This window comes from Hesperophylax consimilis, chromosome 11, assembly GCF_061612785.1.
Source record: "Hesperophylax consimilis isolate HC1 chromosome 11, BYU_Hcon_1.0, whole genome shotgun sequence".
Taxonomy (NCBI): domain Eukaryota; kingdom Metazoa; phylum Arthropoda; class Insecta; order Trichoptera; family Limnephilidae; genus Hesperophylax; species Hesperophylax consimilis.
In genome coordinates this window covers 35,485,699-35,503,741 of record NC_142846.1, presented here as the reverse complement: position 1 = coordinate 35,503,741, position 18,043 = coordinate 35,485,699, and the positions used below count along the sequence as shown (strand labels likewise).

At 34.9% G+C, this 18,043-nt stretch overlaps 1 long non-coding RNA gene across 1 annotated transcript; it reads right to left on the bottom strand.

Moving 5' to 3' along the window:
• Nucleotides 1-4,371: 4,371 nt before the first annotated feature.
• LOC149420090 (uncharacterized) lies at nt 4,372-7,189 on the bottom strand. Its single transcript, XR_016302783.1, has 4 exons — nt 6,994-7,189; nt 6,726-6,880; nt 5,978-6,124; nt 4,372-4,696 (listed from the first exon to the last, which is right to left on the bottom strand). It is a non-coding gene; the product is annotated as an uncharacterized LOC149420090 (long non-coding RNA).
• Nucleotides 7,190-18,043: the final 10,854 nt, after the last annotated feature.

The following is an 18,043-nucleotide window of genomic DNA, read 5'->3' as shown; positions in this document are numbered from 1 at the left end:
TAGTCATAATGAGAAGACGTACTAAAATTGAATGAATAATCTGTTCTATAAAAATAAAAAACAAAATTTAAAAATAATGTAAAATCCTGAAGATGGCCGTAACAAGTTGTAACCAGTATGGTCTATGTGGAAAAAAGTAAATCAAAAATCATTAGTAAAATTAGAAGATCTATAGAATAATGACATTATTTATGGTATAGTTGCATTTTCGATAATTTTCTTGTTATAGCTCAGAACATGGATTGAATCTTAAAATTTGTAAACTAAAAATTTGTCACTTGTGACTTTTTAAATTTAAAAAATACTCCATATTTATTTGGTTTATATCTCTCCCTCATTTCACACACAGCATAATTTGAATACAACATCGCAACAAATAAACAAATTATGTATAAAGAGACTACGCTATTCAATTGATTATTTGTTTAACAGGTGGGCAAACACCCGCCAAATCTAAAATTTTAAATTGATTATTCATGATACCAAAATTAGCAGTTGATTCGCTGAGCCGATGCCGAAATAATTATGATAATAATCCATCACCAAAATTTGATAACGAAGCCAACAAAGCATCCCGAATTTCAGCTCATAAACACATATATATCATGAGATTAAATAAATAATCACAGAACGGTTGTGTTACATTCTTTGCTAGACAGTCTTGCGAGTTATAGTTATAGTTCAGTCACTTCCAGAATCTTTAATTCATGTGTGTAGGTAACGTTGTTATATTTTTTATTTAACATTTCCATATCATATTTCTAAAGTTCACACATAATCGTTGAAAACTATAATAATAACACCTAAATAAATAAGTACTCTTCAGTAAAGCTGCTATATAGAACTAAAATAAATATTGCTGTTAATAAGAAAAACCACATTACTAATGTACACGAGTATTCAAAACTTATTTGACAAAATAATAAAAAAGCGGAAAAAATTAAATGTCTAGGGGACATTATAAACTGAAAACCGAAATTCTCAAAAACCGCTGACTCATTCAAATAAAAGAAAAATATGATTTCTTGTCAGAATCAGAAACAAATTAAATATTTAAAGAAACATGTCCCCCTAAAAAAACATTTTTAGGCATTTTTTATTGTTCTAGTACCTACCTATTACTTCTCTTCGTAATGAAGAGTGAACACAAAAAATTCAAATACTGCAAAATAAAACAATGCGAATAACAAATACTCAATACACCTGAAAATGAAATGACAATCAAATTAGAATGCCAAAAAGGAAAAAAGCACTCTAGTATGTACCAAGCTGTTCAACTATATTACTTTATAATAAAACACCTAAACAAATTACCTCGATAGATAACAAAAATTTAAATTTAAACAAAAAAATTAGAAAATTATAATTTAGTTAGAACCATTATTTTAAATATGTCATAAATACTTTTAGAATAAACAAAACTTTCAGTTCAGTTCGGTGTATTCGCTTTAAATATTTAATTATTTTTTATTAGTATTTCCTAAACAAAGGTGCTCGTACAGCAGACATTCGTATCTACTCTTTGAAAACATTCGGTATTTTTTGCATGACAATCAAATCCTCTGTAAAAGTTTTATAATCAAAATCACGAGCCAATTGTATGGGGATGAACCCTGACAAATCATACGTTTGGCAAATTGATTAGTTATATCAAAATGTTAATGAGGCGATGGCAAGGCCCGCGGCTGGTTCTACCAGCTCCGAAACACTCCATCCATATTCAACATTCGTACATACAAATAATTTAGCAAATTTAACATATTGTTTCACGCATCATGTAAAGTGGGTTCTACTCGGAGTTACCAGTCTCGTAACTTGCCTGTATCAAGAAATGTATCGTGCGAATATGATTGTTTCTTGATTGGCTCCCGTCGCGTCGTGGATGGTCTTCTGAAGTGAAATTAATTAATGAAGATCTGTGAACTGAAGTTTTATTATGAAATAGCGCTTTGCTTATCATACGAAAATTATTATCTAATTTAAATGTGATGTTAAATTATTGTTGATTTAATTATATCATATTGTTTCCATCTGAAAATCATACAAATAATCCTTAAATATACTGTTTGTCATTCGTAATATTTTTTTTCGTTTTTCCAATATATGCATGTGTTTTAATTTCATAATCATCATAATTACGATGTGACCAGCAACTAGTAGGTTCTATAAATTCAATACATGTAACGCGCATCAAATTGGAACCTACGAGTAAGACTAGTAGCGAATGTACATTTCATCTACCTATCTAGAATAATACCGACCTACCTACTCGCGATTTGTTCTCAAACGTGTGGTACGTGTGGTGTCACGCCCGGGTTTCCGGCAATTAATAATAAAATATATATATATATATATATATGTAGGCCATTCCAACAGGGAGTCGCTATATGCACAGCGATTAGTCGACAGGGGGCGTGGCCAACATATCCGAGCATACCCGAAGTGAAGTGTTTCGGCGCTTTATTTGAAATTGGTTCTCCGCTCAGATTTTTTTTGTGACGTCACGGCCGAGCATTTCCGAATATTACCGAGCAGCCGATAGCTAATTTTCATCTTTAGTTTCATACAATTCTTGCACCGTGATTTCATTTGGTTAGATTACTATATGGCCAATATCATAAAGTCGATTCCAAAGCCTCAATAAAGACTGTTTGGTATGGCAACCACATTCTAATTCCTGCAAATATAATTAATTTTGGACAATAAAATACTTGTGGTAGGCCCTATGTTCAACTTTTGTACAGATTCGTACTAGGCCTATAATATATACTCAAAGTATCTAATCTTTTTACATTACAAAACAGTACACCTATGGGAAAGTAAAACTAGCATTATTTGGAGTATATGTGAAAATTTGGATGCCATATAGTATGTTGAAGAATAAGTGAGCGATGAAGGAAGTTGGGCAATTCATTGATTCATATACTTTGAAAAATTTAGCATTATAGACCAAAAACAATATGGCTTTCAAAAGAAAAAAGCACAGAGAATTTATTACAGGATTTTTCAAATTTTATTAATAATGAATTAAACCATAAAAGACATGCTTTAGTACTATTTATAGATAACTCCAAAGCGTTTGATACAATTGACCCACAGAAATTATTAAAAATCTTAGAAGCAATTGGAATTAGAGGTAACCTACTTAATTTGTTTAAAAATTATTTATTTAATAGACATATCTGTGTAAAAATATTAGAAAAAATGAGCTGGAGGAAAAAAATCTATGCTGTAGTCCCACAGGGGTCGATTTTGGGTCCAACCCTTTATATTATATTTGTATCAATAATGAAAAAAATATTTAAATATGTAAGACACTTTGTATATGCTGACGACACTGCTCTTGTCATATCCGATGAACAGTTATCCATTGCGATTAAATATATGCAACATGACTTTACGTCCCTGATAAAATGGTCACATGACGCAGGTCTAATCATTAATACCAATAAAACTAAATTGATGTACATACGGTCTCCACATGCTTCATTTCAGATCATGCCTAAAATAATTTCACATAACTTTATATGTATTCATCAAAACATTTTACAGCCCTGTATGTGTGAAAGTATTGAACTGGTAAATGAATACGTTTATTTGGGGGTGACTGTTGATTGTCATTTCAAATGGGATACACAAATAAACAAAACTTGCAAGCGGCTGAGAGCGATAGTGGGTAGGATATACAAACTGAAATGTTTCGTTCCGGTGAATATTTAAAAAATTATTTACCTATCACTCGCAGAATCAACTTTACGGTATGGTTTAACTACTTGGGGTCACTCTTGTAAAACTAATTTAAACCACCTGCAATCAGTACAAAATTCTATGGTTAAGTTATTAGCTCAAAAACATATTTTTTCACAGAGACGAAACATATCATTGTTGTATCGGAATTTAACAATATTACCGGTGCAGGCCTTATTATGGTACAAAATATTGATTCAACATATATCTGAGTCTGATTATAAAAATAAAGTGGAACATGAATATAATACAAGGTTTACAAAGAATGAAGGAATGCTTGTTCCAAAATATAATAATAAATACGGAGGGCGAACCCTAGAATTTAACGTGCCAAAAATGCTTAACATGTTACCCATTAATATAAAAAATTGCGATTCTACAAATAGATTGAGATATATGCTGAAACAATGGTTACTAAATAGAGATAGTTTATATTAATTTAGGTGTGTTAATTGTATAGTTATAGTAATAATAGTATGTGTGTATGTATGTAATTGATCATTAACATCCTGTTGACAAACTGCTTTATTGCAGTTTAACGGGATTGTAGGTTGAAAACCAATAAAAAAAATTTAAAAAAATTTGATATTATTTTATTAATGGAAAATAATACATTACACCACACAAAGGAAATATAAACATTGAGGGAACAAACCCCTTTAAAAACATGACAGATAAATCCTGAATTGAGCCGATCAGGTTCTGCCCCATCCTGAAATTTATGTTTAATAAATTGCTCCAACAATAGAGACACATCTCGTACTGAGGAAACTCCAGCTTCAACAAGCCTGTTGATTTCCTGTATCAGGTCAGGATGAATTTGTTGGGTCATCTTGGCCGCGTCTCTGCTGTGGTTGTGGTTCGCTTCTCCGGTTGCCGAGACGTAATAACGTAGCACACATTTAGGTGGGCTGGTGGATTGAAGGGCTGCCTTCACTTGTTTCAGAATCTGAAAACAAGCCACAATGTTTTACTATAAATAAAAATAACAGAACCCTACAAAAACAGTAATTATTGGTTTGGTAGGCAGTAAAAAATATAAAATAATATTTTCAACAAAAAAATATCTGATTTCCTGAAGGGCACAGGGAAGTATGCTTCACACCTTCTATTTTGCAGTGTTGAGGCCCTGGGAATCATATTTCCGGCCATGGTACTGTGCTGACATCTACCATGGCAGCACAGTCAAATTCAATAGATAAGAATGTTGAAAATGTGTTTAAGTAAGCGATGGGAAGTTGCGTATTCCCACCACATTTCCTTCTAAACAAATGTGTGTTGTCCAAAACGGTATTTGTATAACCTTGCATCTAACCAGTGTTGTGTAGTATCTAGATACATTTTTGTGTATCTGTATCTAGCTATATTTCTATAACTGTATCTGTATCTAGATACATTTTTACTAGTATCTGACACCTCAGATACTCAGATACTTTCAGATACTTTATTTTCGAAGTGAACTTCTTTATCGATTTTCTCTAGTTAATTTTAAAGTTTTCTCACAGATTCAGCTAGTGGGTACCTTTGTCCATCTAGTGTATAATATTTTATAGCAGTTTATATACATGCATTTTAGGGGTCCTAACCCGAGTAACCGAGTACCCGGGTACCCCAGTATATAAAAAAAAATGAATTTAAAAAATAAAATTAAAATAATGAATAGTTAATTTTTTTTTTTAATTTTCCATCAGAACCCAAAGTAATCAAGTTGCACATAGTTCACGTATGTTTTATTTATCCAAGGGGCGTCGGGTACACGGGTAGTAATATACTACCCGGGTACTCGCGAGGACCCCTAATGCATTTATGTTATCACCGCTTGCAGGCCAATTTGCCAATATCTTTTTGGGCAACGAATAAAACAAGCAAGTGTAAATATGTAAAATAATCACAAGCGTTTACGTCTACCGTCTTTAAGAAATTAAAGTAATCGCTGTTTTCGATAATATATATATATTTTTTTAAGTTTTTCCCCAAAAAAGAAGAAAAGTATCCGAGTATCTGTGAGTTACTTTTAAAAAGTATATATGTATCTACATACAGATACAATTTTACATTGAATCTTGTATCTGTATCTGGCTACAAATTTTGCCAAGTATCTGTATCTGTATCTAGATACTTTTAAAAAGTATCTGACACAACACTGCATCTAACTATAGTGAAAAAATAAAAATAATGTTATAAAGTGATTGCCCGTGTAGGGATAAGCAGAGAAAAGAAACTATCATACCTTCGTTTTTGCTCTTTCTGCAATTTGAGGTGGAACAGGAAATCCTGGAAAATATTTTATTTGTTTCACACTCATCATTGCGGGACAACCAAGCTTCTTGGAGTCCAAAACCCGGAACCTCTTCTTCTTATGGTTTGGGTGATCAGCCTGAAAGAACAATTCAAGGTATATGGTCTAATAGGCTTATACGCATAAGGCACCTATTATTTATGCGGCAAATAAATTGCCCATGGTTAATTTATTTGACGCAGATGATTAACTTTTACAAAAGTTGTTAGGGCCTATGCAATGTTGACATTAGTATAACATTACAAGGGTGGTTATAATCCAGTGTGATATGAATTAAAATTGTGAAATGAGATATAGCTGCAGGGGCTTTAATTAATTTGGCACTTTGAGCATGGTCTTCTTTAGACTAACACGACATGAGGATGTGTTACGAGCTACGGCACACTTTTAAACACACAAAGATGAATTGTGATTGGTGTGATTGTCGTGTTAATCTAAATGAGACGGAGCTCCAACTGCCATATTAGGAAGACCCCTGGTGTAATCTAGTCCTAGATTACCTAGGCCTAGGCCCATCGCTTTTTTTTATTCTAAACACATCACCGACGATACGGTGATCATTTTGGGGTTATAGACATTAATCTTGGACCAGAGAGTCCTCGGTGCTCTGTCAATGCTACTATTGAAAGACGAGGGGAAGTAGGCCTAGCTGATGTGGTTCAAGGGTGTATTAACATACCAATTCAACTCTCTTTTCTTCTTTTTATTTGGGCGGTGTAGTCGGGGGCCTTGGGCGCACTCTCTGTACGCATTCATACCGAATGTAAATGGCAGCCCAAAAAAATGGAATCCCAAAGAACTCCACTGTAGGCGGGCAGAACGTGTATACTGCATCTGAAAGATTGGAAATGTTAATTTCGAATAACTCGTAAATATCAGCAGCTGCTTATGAACTGAAGAAATGGGAAGGCCTACCATAGACCTAGGCCCTAAGGTTTAGAACTTACCTCCCAACTTCTTTTTCATACTGTCTCTCGTTGAAAAAGAGTGCCCCAACGCGTTCACAGAACACAGACATGCTTCATAATTTACTTCATTGTCAATGTATCCACTGATAACACCCGTCTCTGAATTCTTTTTGAAATTACTTAACGAAACTTCTAAAAGACGGTATAAACCGGCACACAAAGACGCCATTTCTGATGATTCCTGACGTTTCGTTTCACTGCCAACCGCGTTTCACTGATTTTGCATACAGGCATAAATGAACCACTCACATACAGGCAGTGAGAAACAATTTACTCGGAACACACTCGGGTATGCTCGGATATGTTGGCCACGCCCCTGTCGACTAGTCGCTGTGCATATAGCGACTCCCATTCCAACAATGTTGATGTGCCAAGTTTTTATTGAAGACATCTAGCGGTGAGAAATCGAAGTAAGCTTTATTTACTGAAGAAAAATTCGAATGTCCTCAATTTCTACCCGTTGGCAATGCAACCCAATTCGGAAGCGTTGTTCTTGTTTCGTTCTGATGAAATGTTGAATTTTGGATAATGGTGTTACTCGCGTTAACAAATATAATTTAAATTATCTCAGCAGGTATTCTGGACGCGCGTAGGACGATTTCATTTATAGGATGGTGCTGGCTAGGTAGTCAGGTACTAAAAGCGTAAATAATATGCTAAAGACTTTTCATTTACGTATCTAAAAAAATAGGTAATGCTTCATTCACATTCTGACATAATTTTTTATTTATAGTAATAATATAGATGCGTTTATTTTTAAACGAGTAGGTACCTACTTGCTTATTGTATACGACACATTTTTTGGTATTTTTTGATGAAATTAAATTAAGTTTGATATAACAACTTTTTTCCTCAATAAAGATAATTTTTATAGCACCCTTTCTGCGAAAAATTACCCCGAGAACGTTGTAATCTACCAGGAGCACAGAAGTTTGGGAAGGTAAAATATTATCAACAACATATTTATTTAATTGAATAATTTTTTTGTAAAATGTGTGTTGTATAGGTACAGCAGGTAATTAATATAGGTAGGTACTATAGGTAGATACTGTAGGTAGATACTGTGGGTAGATACTGTTGATAGGTAATGTTGGCAAGTAGTTTGGGGATCAATGGTGAGAGGCACGAAATAAAAGGCGTGTCGGTGAAGGTCACTGTGTTTATTGGTGAGTCAGTTTGCCGTGATGAGAGTTGACGCTGGACAGATGAATTCACCAGATGCTGGCTGTGATGACAGGTCAAGCGCGGGTCAGTGAGTCGACGCCGGGCACTGGTGACTGGGACTCGATCACTGTCAGGCACTGGCGATCTGGGGAATCAATACTCCAGTGATGACGGGAAGGCCGAAGGTGCGGCGGATCTTTTAGGCGGTTGAGCGGGAGCTGCGTAGACCAGTGAGGATGCTGCGTGTCCTCGTGGTGGTCATAATGCGTGGATGAAGCGCTGGTCAGAGACGCTGGAACCAGGGCGCTGTAATCCGTGTAGCGCTGGCCAGGGACGTGGCTGAGGCGCTAATATGATTTCCCGAAGGAGTCCATGATTGTACGGGCGAAGCCGAGTGTATTCTCCTTCGCGGGGGGGGCGCGGGATGCGCCAATCGTCACTTGTGAGATTTGTCCACTGACGGCAGATTGATGACTGACTGACTGACTGACTGACTCGCTGCGTCGGGCTTATTTATACTATACGGCCGGTGGCAAGAGTAGGTAAATGAATTGCAACTAAATCCGAGGCACTCGCACAGTCTGGGTGTTTCAGAAATCTTCGACAGCGCGGCAATTATGCATAGGCGGTAGACTCGAACCTTCTGACGAGTTCTCGTAATATGCCAGACCGACTGCGCGATAGTATTGTCGCCGGTAGGTTGCATTGTTTTGTTTACTTATTTCGGCTGCAGGTACGTAACTCGGGAGTAGGTACTAAGTAGGTCGAGCGGTTTATTATTTTAGTTAATCTGGATTCTTCTCGACGCCACAGTACTGTAGGTAAGCGCTAAAGGTAGGTACGGTGGGTAGGTACTGATACTGGAACTCTTTTTATTTACATATTTAATTATTGGAACCATAAAGTACCCGAGATGGGCATCAAAGTAAGCGTATTAAACTACGCAACCAGAGTGTGAAAAAATTAAGCGGTAAATTCCTAGGTCATTTTTTTCGAGATATGGCTCATTCTGAACGCCTTGACCCGAACGATTGAAGTGGCTCAGTTGCAGGTTTACTTAATTAAGCGGTCAACTTTCTGGGCCTTCTGTGAAGGCACATGCTGCTGCCTCAACCACATTTAAACACAGAGTTTTTTTTCATCTAACCTTTTTTTAAATATTTATAGGCACACACTCCTTGCTTTTTCCACATTCAAACATCAAATCACGTACTACTTTTACCTTTTTTTTTTTTTTTTTTTTTTTTTTATATTTACTCCACACAGGAGGCCCTGAAGAAAATAATTTCCCTCAGGGCCTATGTCATCTTTGGGGATGCTGTGTGGAGGGTCTTTTTGTGGAGAGGAAGGAGTGAACATTTAGTTGCCTGCAACGGGCAAAAACCAAAGGGTCGGCACACATTCCTTGCTCTCACCCACATTCAAACATACATATTTAAATACATTTGTAGGAACACACTCCTTGCCTCATCCACATTACATATCAAAACACATTTTTTTGTACATCAGTTTACACAAATATTTTTTACTTATTAGTTGCCTGTAACTGGCAAAAAGCTATCAATTATTATTAATAATAATAAATAATACTTGGATGACTTGTATAGCGCCGTTTTTGTGCAAAAACACCTCAAGGGCATTATACATACTTTGAAAATTGCTGTAAACGCGAAGGTAGAAAATCAAAATCCAATGTAGGATTTTTTTTTGTATTCTGTCTAGTACTAACAATATTAAGTAGGATTTTAAATGTTTGGAACACTATTAAAAAACAATTCAATTCATTTGGTGGGGTAAGGGTAGGTTACGCTTGCTTCAAAGTATTAAAGTTTTTTATTCGTTAACGATTTTAAACTTCGGTTTCTAGATGATTTAATTTGAAATTTCAGCTGTCAGCCTTTAACTAAACTCTTGTTTGTGATAAGTAAGTACCGCATTCATGTATAGTATAAAAACTGACCCCCAGATTTCTACCTTTCCCTCAGATATTTTTCCTTCCAAGAACTACTTTTCCTACCTTTCCTTGAAAAGAACCTCCACACAGCATCCCCAAAGATGACTTAGGCCTTAAGGGAAATAATTTTTCTCAAGGCTTCCTGTGTGGAGATAACGTAAGATATAAATCGATTTACATCTCGTCACAACCTATTGTAAATAATTCAATTATATTATAGGATGGGGCTCAGCATCATCAAACCATCTTAAACAACTAAAGAAAACTCAAAATTGGATCATAAAGACCATATTAAAGCTCCCCGTAAGGACGCCAACTACTGATATTTTTAATCTGTTTGATGTTCCAAGTTTACAAAAAATCTAAAATATTCTAGTTCATCACTTAAAAAATAAACCAGAGGCAAACCCCTCTCACGATCATAAAACCAGAGCCAAGCAAACAGACATGCTAAATATTCCTAAATGTAATTCTACCTTTGGACAAAGAAACTCTGAATTTTTAGCAATAAAATTATATAATAAACTCCCTCTCAACATCAAACAAAGGAAAACGAAAAATAACTACATTAAAGACATCAAATCTTGGCTTAAGGAAATATCGGAAGAAGAACTAGCTAATATATTTAAAACATCATCTTAGTCGCTGAAAACGTATACTAACATATTTAGTCCCCCTCAGCACAGGATCTCCTAGTGAGGAGGACTTCAATCATCTGTTTTAATTTTGTATATATATATATATTTTATTTCATGTGCCATACAAAAATGTACCTAATTATTTAAAAAAGTAACTAAAAAATTTTATTTATTTTCACCATTGTAGAACCATCGGCTAACGAAGAAACAGGAATAAAGTTTTATGTTCTCACATTACTCATTCGCCTAAACCAAGTTCATATTAATCAAATCTTAAATTACCCACCTAAATGTTTTAAGACTAGACCAATCCAAAATCATTCTTCCATGCATCAATTTCTGACGACAGATATAAAACACCTCATGATTCCTCACCGCCTATGGTGATTTTATTCACAGTAAAAAGATCCGCCCATTAACAAGGAAATGTTTTCGTTATTAACAATATTTCACAACAAATTAACTTTTAACACATCAGCCACTCGGCTAATTTGCCCGCGGCCGCCCCAACAAGCCTACCTAATTTTACGTCAAATATATCACAGAGTAACGCCTCAGGTAGTACGGGAAGGCAAATAAAAATACACCGCACAATGTATCAAAACAAAGGAGGCAGGCGAGATTCATCTCGGTAATATGTAGGATGCTAACCAGAATACAGGGCGGGCTGAGGATACCCGGCTGAGGGTTAGAGGTTGAATAAATCACTTTTACTAAATTTAATCATTCTGTCACTAATTATTCAAATACATAATAATTTGTTTGTCATTTGTGTCAGATTACATTTTACCCTGAATCTAATTAGATAGTGTTTTTTGTTATGTAAGTTTTTAGATTTTCACGGCCAAAAGCATTTTTGTTGTTTGTTTTTGGGGTGTTATGCCGTGTTGCGCTAACTCCTTCTTTAGCCGACGTTTCGGACAGCGTTGCAGTGTCCATCATCAGGGCAGATCTTCGGATCTACCGGATCTGCCCTGATGATGGACACTGCAACGCTGTCCGAAACGTCGGCTAAAGAAGGAGTTAGCGCAACACGGCATAACACCCCAAAAACAAACAACAAAAAAAGTGTTTTTTGTTGTTGTAAAAACATTTTTTCAATCAAACTTTCCCAGACCTATATTATTTGACTAGCAATCTGACACTAATTTAGTTTATTATTTTTTAATGATAAACTAATGTTTATAAGATAAGGTTTTATGCAATGCTTTTAGGAATTCCCGTTGGCGGCATTAATTTTTACTCGTGAGATATTTTCGATTTGTATTGATATTTCAGGCGACTAATTATTATTTTTTTTTTACTTTATTTATTTTCATTTCTTTACATATATAATATATTATACATAATAATAGACAGTAAATAATAACATAATATATATTACCAAATTGTATACACAAGAAATGAAAACCCACTAAGGCACTGCCTGAGTGTGAGTAATATAAAATCATTACTATATTTCAAGTACCTAAGTATAATATATATAAGTAGTAAAAGTTTTTTTTTGTTTATAGTTATTATTAAAGTAAAGAGAAAACATTATGTACAATAGTTTATAAAGTTTCAGCAAGTGAGTTGTAGAAAGGATCAATAAATTTATATAAAAAGCCTTTCAATATCTGCGTCATTCAGCCATAATTTTACCTCCTTAACATATTCTTTAATTCCTTAACATATTGTTTAAAATGATTTGTTATCCTTTATGCTATGCATAAAACCTTGTTTAATAAACTTTAGTTTATCATTAAAAAATAATAATATTTTGCAAGACAAAAATATTTTACACTTAAATGAAGATATTATGTGTCTCGATGCCATCTGGTGAGAAATTTACCACTAACAAAACTTTTCCTACAAAAATAAATTTGTTTACAGGTGGAAAAAATATAATAAGCAGTAATTGTTGATTGAGGTACTAGTACATAATGAATCATTTGGCGGGTTGGAAATAAGCTGATATAGCTCAGTGGTTTCAGAGCACCTGACCGGACATCAGAAGGCACGGGTTCGATTCTCGTTGGCGGCATTTATTTTTACTCGGGAGATATTTTCAATTTGTATTGATATTTCAGGCGACTAATTATTGCTCATAACTATAATTTGTTATCTAATTTAGTTTAGTATGTTTGATATAATCTCTAAATAGTCATAAATAAATTAATAATTATTAATCATAAACCTTTTGAGTATAAGATTAATTTGAGGCTATATTTTGCTGTTTCTAAAATATGTTCCGGGATTCAAGTATATTATTGTAAGAAGTGTTTAACTTTTCGTCACACAGTAAACACGCTACATTTCTGTAACTGACGTCACTTATTCAGCTAGCAGATAATTTTAAAGAGTTTAAAATTGGTGTATAGTTTAAGTGTAAAGCACCTATAAACGTTCATAAAACCTTTTTTTTAATATAGTCTGCAAAAGTTTTCTGAAACAAGATAATACAAACACAATACACACAAAATTTTGGATTTGGTTGAATGACTACAATAATCGGTTTTAATGATTAAAATTATTTTTCGCTTTCAATGTTGTCACATAAGATCCCGATCGCGTCATTTGCCTTCGGGCCATTACATTGTGAGCATGTCCGCTCCGCAAACAGTTTACACCAAGAAGAAACAACGAGCAGTGATCAGATATCTCTAGTCGGAGGGTGTGAATGGGGTCGAAAATCACCGCAAACTTTTATCACAATACGGGGACAGTGCTTTATCAGGAGAAAGTGTTTTTTTGTAGGTCGAGAAGTTTCAAAATGACCGTACGAGTGGGACGTACGAAGAGAAAGCAGGATGGCCTGCAACCTCCACAATGGATGACAAGATTCAGCAAGCTCGAGAGATGGTTCTAGCAGATTCTAGGCGAGTTACCATCGATCTTCTTTGAATATCAGTCATGGTTCCTCCCTAAAATCTTCAGCTTAACTTCCGTACTTAGTCTGTACCCTGTGGGTACTAAGGCAGCTTATTACAGAACACAAACTCAAATCTGTTGATATCTGCAATACTTGTTTGATTGCTTCAACGAGGAAAGCAACACATTTTTGAGCAGGATATTCACCAAACGTGGGATAATCAATATGAGCCAGAATAATTTGGACTAAGCTATCGGCTTTACGAGGTCGTCAATTTTCCACATACTTAGAGGTGCTGGAAGTGGTGCAAAAGTGGCTTTGAGACAAACCGAAAACCACATTCTTTGAAAGAATACTTAAACTTGTGAAACGTAGGCCCAAGTCCATTGACAAGGGAGGTGACTATGTAGAAAAATTATGTACTTTTTGTATCCCTACTTTCGCGCAAAAAAATTTTTTGGAAAGAAAAGCGAATACGAGTTTTGAGTTGTCTTCGTATAAAAGAACAATGATTCAATAATCAATATAACAATACGTACTACGATTCATTTTAGTAAGTATTAAAAAATGTATGCTCGGAGGTGTCCTGCCAGTTATTGGACCACAGCGATTTTTTGTCCGTTGTGTACCTGCTTTCATAGTTATTACTAAATTTACGCATCACCGAATCCCAGTCCCACCCTGGCCAAAGCAGCATTGCCTTTGTACATGTTCACGGTAGCTTCTAACGTAGAGAGTAATAAGCAGATACATCCCCGCTCCGACCCAGTACCACCCCCACCCCCACCCCTCCTGCCGTAGAGCCTTAATAAAGCTGCCTTACGCGTCCGTATTTATAATTCCATTAAGATATATATGGGTATGAATTGCACAGGTTATGGGCCGTGATGATTTAACGGACCTTGTGGCAATTGCTTTGGTAAATAAGTCAATTTCCTGTTATTAATTCATCTACTTTGGAGTTCATATTAGATGATAAAACTCCTCGCAATGTTTTTAACGAAGAATGTATATTAAATTTGAAATGAATAACGCAAATATATTGTTTTACTGTTTCCTCATAACTTGGTAGTGGAATATATTCAGTGCTTGCCTCCAGTCTTTATAGCTTAGAAATAAATGCATTTGAAATAATCACTCAAAATTAAAGATAGTTCTTTATGTCTGCCATATAATTGTGCTTCTTAACAAATTCCAAAAGAAAATAAATGTTCATAAATGTTTAAGTCTATCACTACAGCAATACTCGCAAACAAAGATTGATAGGAAATAACCGAAATATAAAATACATGGAACATTTTAATACGTTATGACTGTCTTCGACATTTTACAGGTATGGTAAAATGTCGAAGGACATTGGACTTACATTGGACTCGTGCTTATCGTCAGATTCTAAAATAATTGTTTGACAAATAACGAAAATATCATGTAACTTATACGTGTTAATCTACGTACATTGTCTTGTCTCAGCAAATCTCACCATTTCAACATTGCATGCCCATAAATTACAGCACTTGGATGTAAAGTAGCCAAAGTTGTTCATTATAATTGCAATTGCATATCTGGATCTCTCCTTCGCGCGAAGTTTTGCTCAAAAAGTTGAATAAGGCAATGCTAATATAGAAGCAGAAAATTTACACAGCTCCCAACCCGAAGTGCACATTCAAGAATATGAATATTTATGGTATTGTGAGAGTAGAAGCCGAGGTGGGGAATATTGTAATATAACGTTTTCTTGGAAAAGAGGATGTGGGGTTTCAACGCGAAACGGGCTAAAGTAAAAATATAGAAATGCAGGTAAAACATTTGCTGAGTGATTACTCTTTTCAGTGACTTCGTGAGAATGAAAACACTTTTGCAACATTAAAAAGAGGTTTCACTTACTGAGTGGCTACTTGCAAGTGCTTTGAGGAATGAAAGGCAGTTAGGCTTATTCGACACAACTACGTTCTTCCTTTGTTTCTATTGGTTGCTTATAATTCCTGGTGTAAAAAGGAGAGGTTTCACTTACTGAGTGCCTACTTGCAAGTGCTTTGAGGAATGAAAGGCAGTTAGGCTTATTCGACACAACTACGTTCTTCCTTTGTTTCTATTGGTTGCTTATAATTCCTGGTGTAAAAAGGAGAGGTTTCACTTACTGAGTGCCTACTTGCAAGTGCTTTGAGGAATGAAAGGCAGTTAGGCTTATTCGACACAACTACGTTCTTCCTTTGTTTCTATTGGTTGCTTATAATTCCTGGTGTAAAAAGGAGAGGTTTCACTTACTGAGTGCCTACTTGCAAGTGCTTTGAGGAATGAAAGGCAGTTAGGCTTATTCGACACAACTACGTTCTTCCTTTGTTTCTATTGGTTGCTTATAATTCCTGGTGTAAAAACCCCAGTAATTTGCTAATAAGGTTTTAGGTTAGGGGAGACAACTAGACGATTCGAGGAAACTGGGAGAATTTTTATTTATTTGGTCACAGACATCGTCGCTACTATTTAATTCTATGTACCGACTAGAAACGCAAAGAAAAAATGCATTGCAAAATTCTTCTGCTATGCATACACAACCACCAACTATCAGACACACTCACCAACCAATAGGTGAAATGATCTAAGCAACCAGTTTGGGGATACTATTGATATTTTTTCTGACTCGATTTATAGAACTAACCGTAATCTATATCAGCACTTTGTTGGATCCTACGAATTATAATACGTTGGTAATGTGATTTTAGTAATTTGTATTATATGTACTATCGTTTAGTTTCGATTTTATTTTATGTTACTCTTACATGTTTTGTTAATACTGTTTCATATTTATTTATCAACTACGTTATTTCAACTTTAAAAACTTTGTGTATTATTTTCGATAGATCAGTAGGTATATTCTCTGCATTTAAACCATGTAAAAGCCCAGCTGGGCGTAAAATCAAATAAAATTAAAATAAATATCACTGCACTAGATTCAAAACTTCCCGAAGCCAGTCGGACTATGGTATCCTCGACAGGGGTGAATATATTTTGAGGCTGAAGGGAAAAGCTCCTCATGACAACATTTTTGTAATGTGGATGAAGTAATTATTGCTTGCCAAAACAACTTTTGGTCAGCACTCTCCACCCTTAATCCTTCGAGGAAAGGACATTAGGATAACTTCAAATAAAGACCCAAGTACACTTTTACAGTCCAAATTGTTTTCGTATTCAATTTTTCCCTTTTCACGGTTTAATTATTTTTTTGCTAATTGGAATCGACTCACACGTATTGTGTGGCCGTCTGGAGGCAAATATTGAAAAGTACATATATAATATTTTGCGATAAATTAATTATGTATCTACATACTATCTACCTTTCAGTTTTTAAAGAAGTAAAACTAATTATTTTCAATTGAACGTCACAGTCATGAAGCCAATTGCCCCGCTCTCCCCATACCAGAGTCGTATTGTATGCTGTGTGCAGAATAACAAGTAACACCTCTTCACGCTACCTCTGTACCTCACTACCCCACGTCTGTTTTGTTATAAGACTGTGTTTGTCTATTTGCCGAGCAGGGGAGCGGGGTTCAAACCTCGAGATCATTTATCATTTTACCTAAACTCTATATATTTTACAAGCTACAACCATCGTAACTGATGATACTGGTAGATAAATTCTAAGTAAACGACTAACGCTGTGTTGTGTGACACACGAACAGAATAATATAATCTCGACAAACGAAGGAACGACAATGTTCTCGGTAACGTACAAATTTACGAGCAGATTATATTATACCTTATGATGTAATTATTTTGAAAGACAATGATGCTTAAAGATATAGGTATAATATGCTATTTATAAAGTCATTTCATTATTACATTTTTCTATGTTCTGTGTTGATAGCCGTCGATAAAAAATTCTAACGTTGACTTTACATTCCAAAATAAACATGCTTTGCACCACTGAATATCATTAATAAATATCTCACCGTTTAGATACCTAAACAATTGATTATATATTTTTGTTCATTAATCAAAGATATTAAAACAACACACAGATATAAAAGTTTTTAATATTTTACTATTGATCGAATACATTAATTTACTTATTGAAGACAATATTAGCGATTTTTTAACGCCAATTTGAAACAGAAAATTCAGAAAAAGATACGGTGTCATCTAAGACTTGAACTCAGAACCCTCGCCTTGCCGAGACGCCGTGCCGCTCTACCAACTGAGCTAATAGGTCCATATCTCCTTCGGTCATTTTTAACGGTATCATAGAAAAAAACTACATAAATTATCTTCATTATCACACCGCACATTTTTAATGGATGCTGTCTTTACGTATTATCGCAAGATTCAACTCGAACTAAATGAAATCTATACAGTGTCTTGGATAAATACATCATTTTTGGATTGAAATTACGAGTAAAACCTCAAATTGCAATATTTAATTGT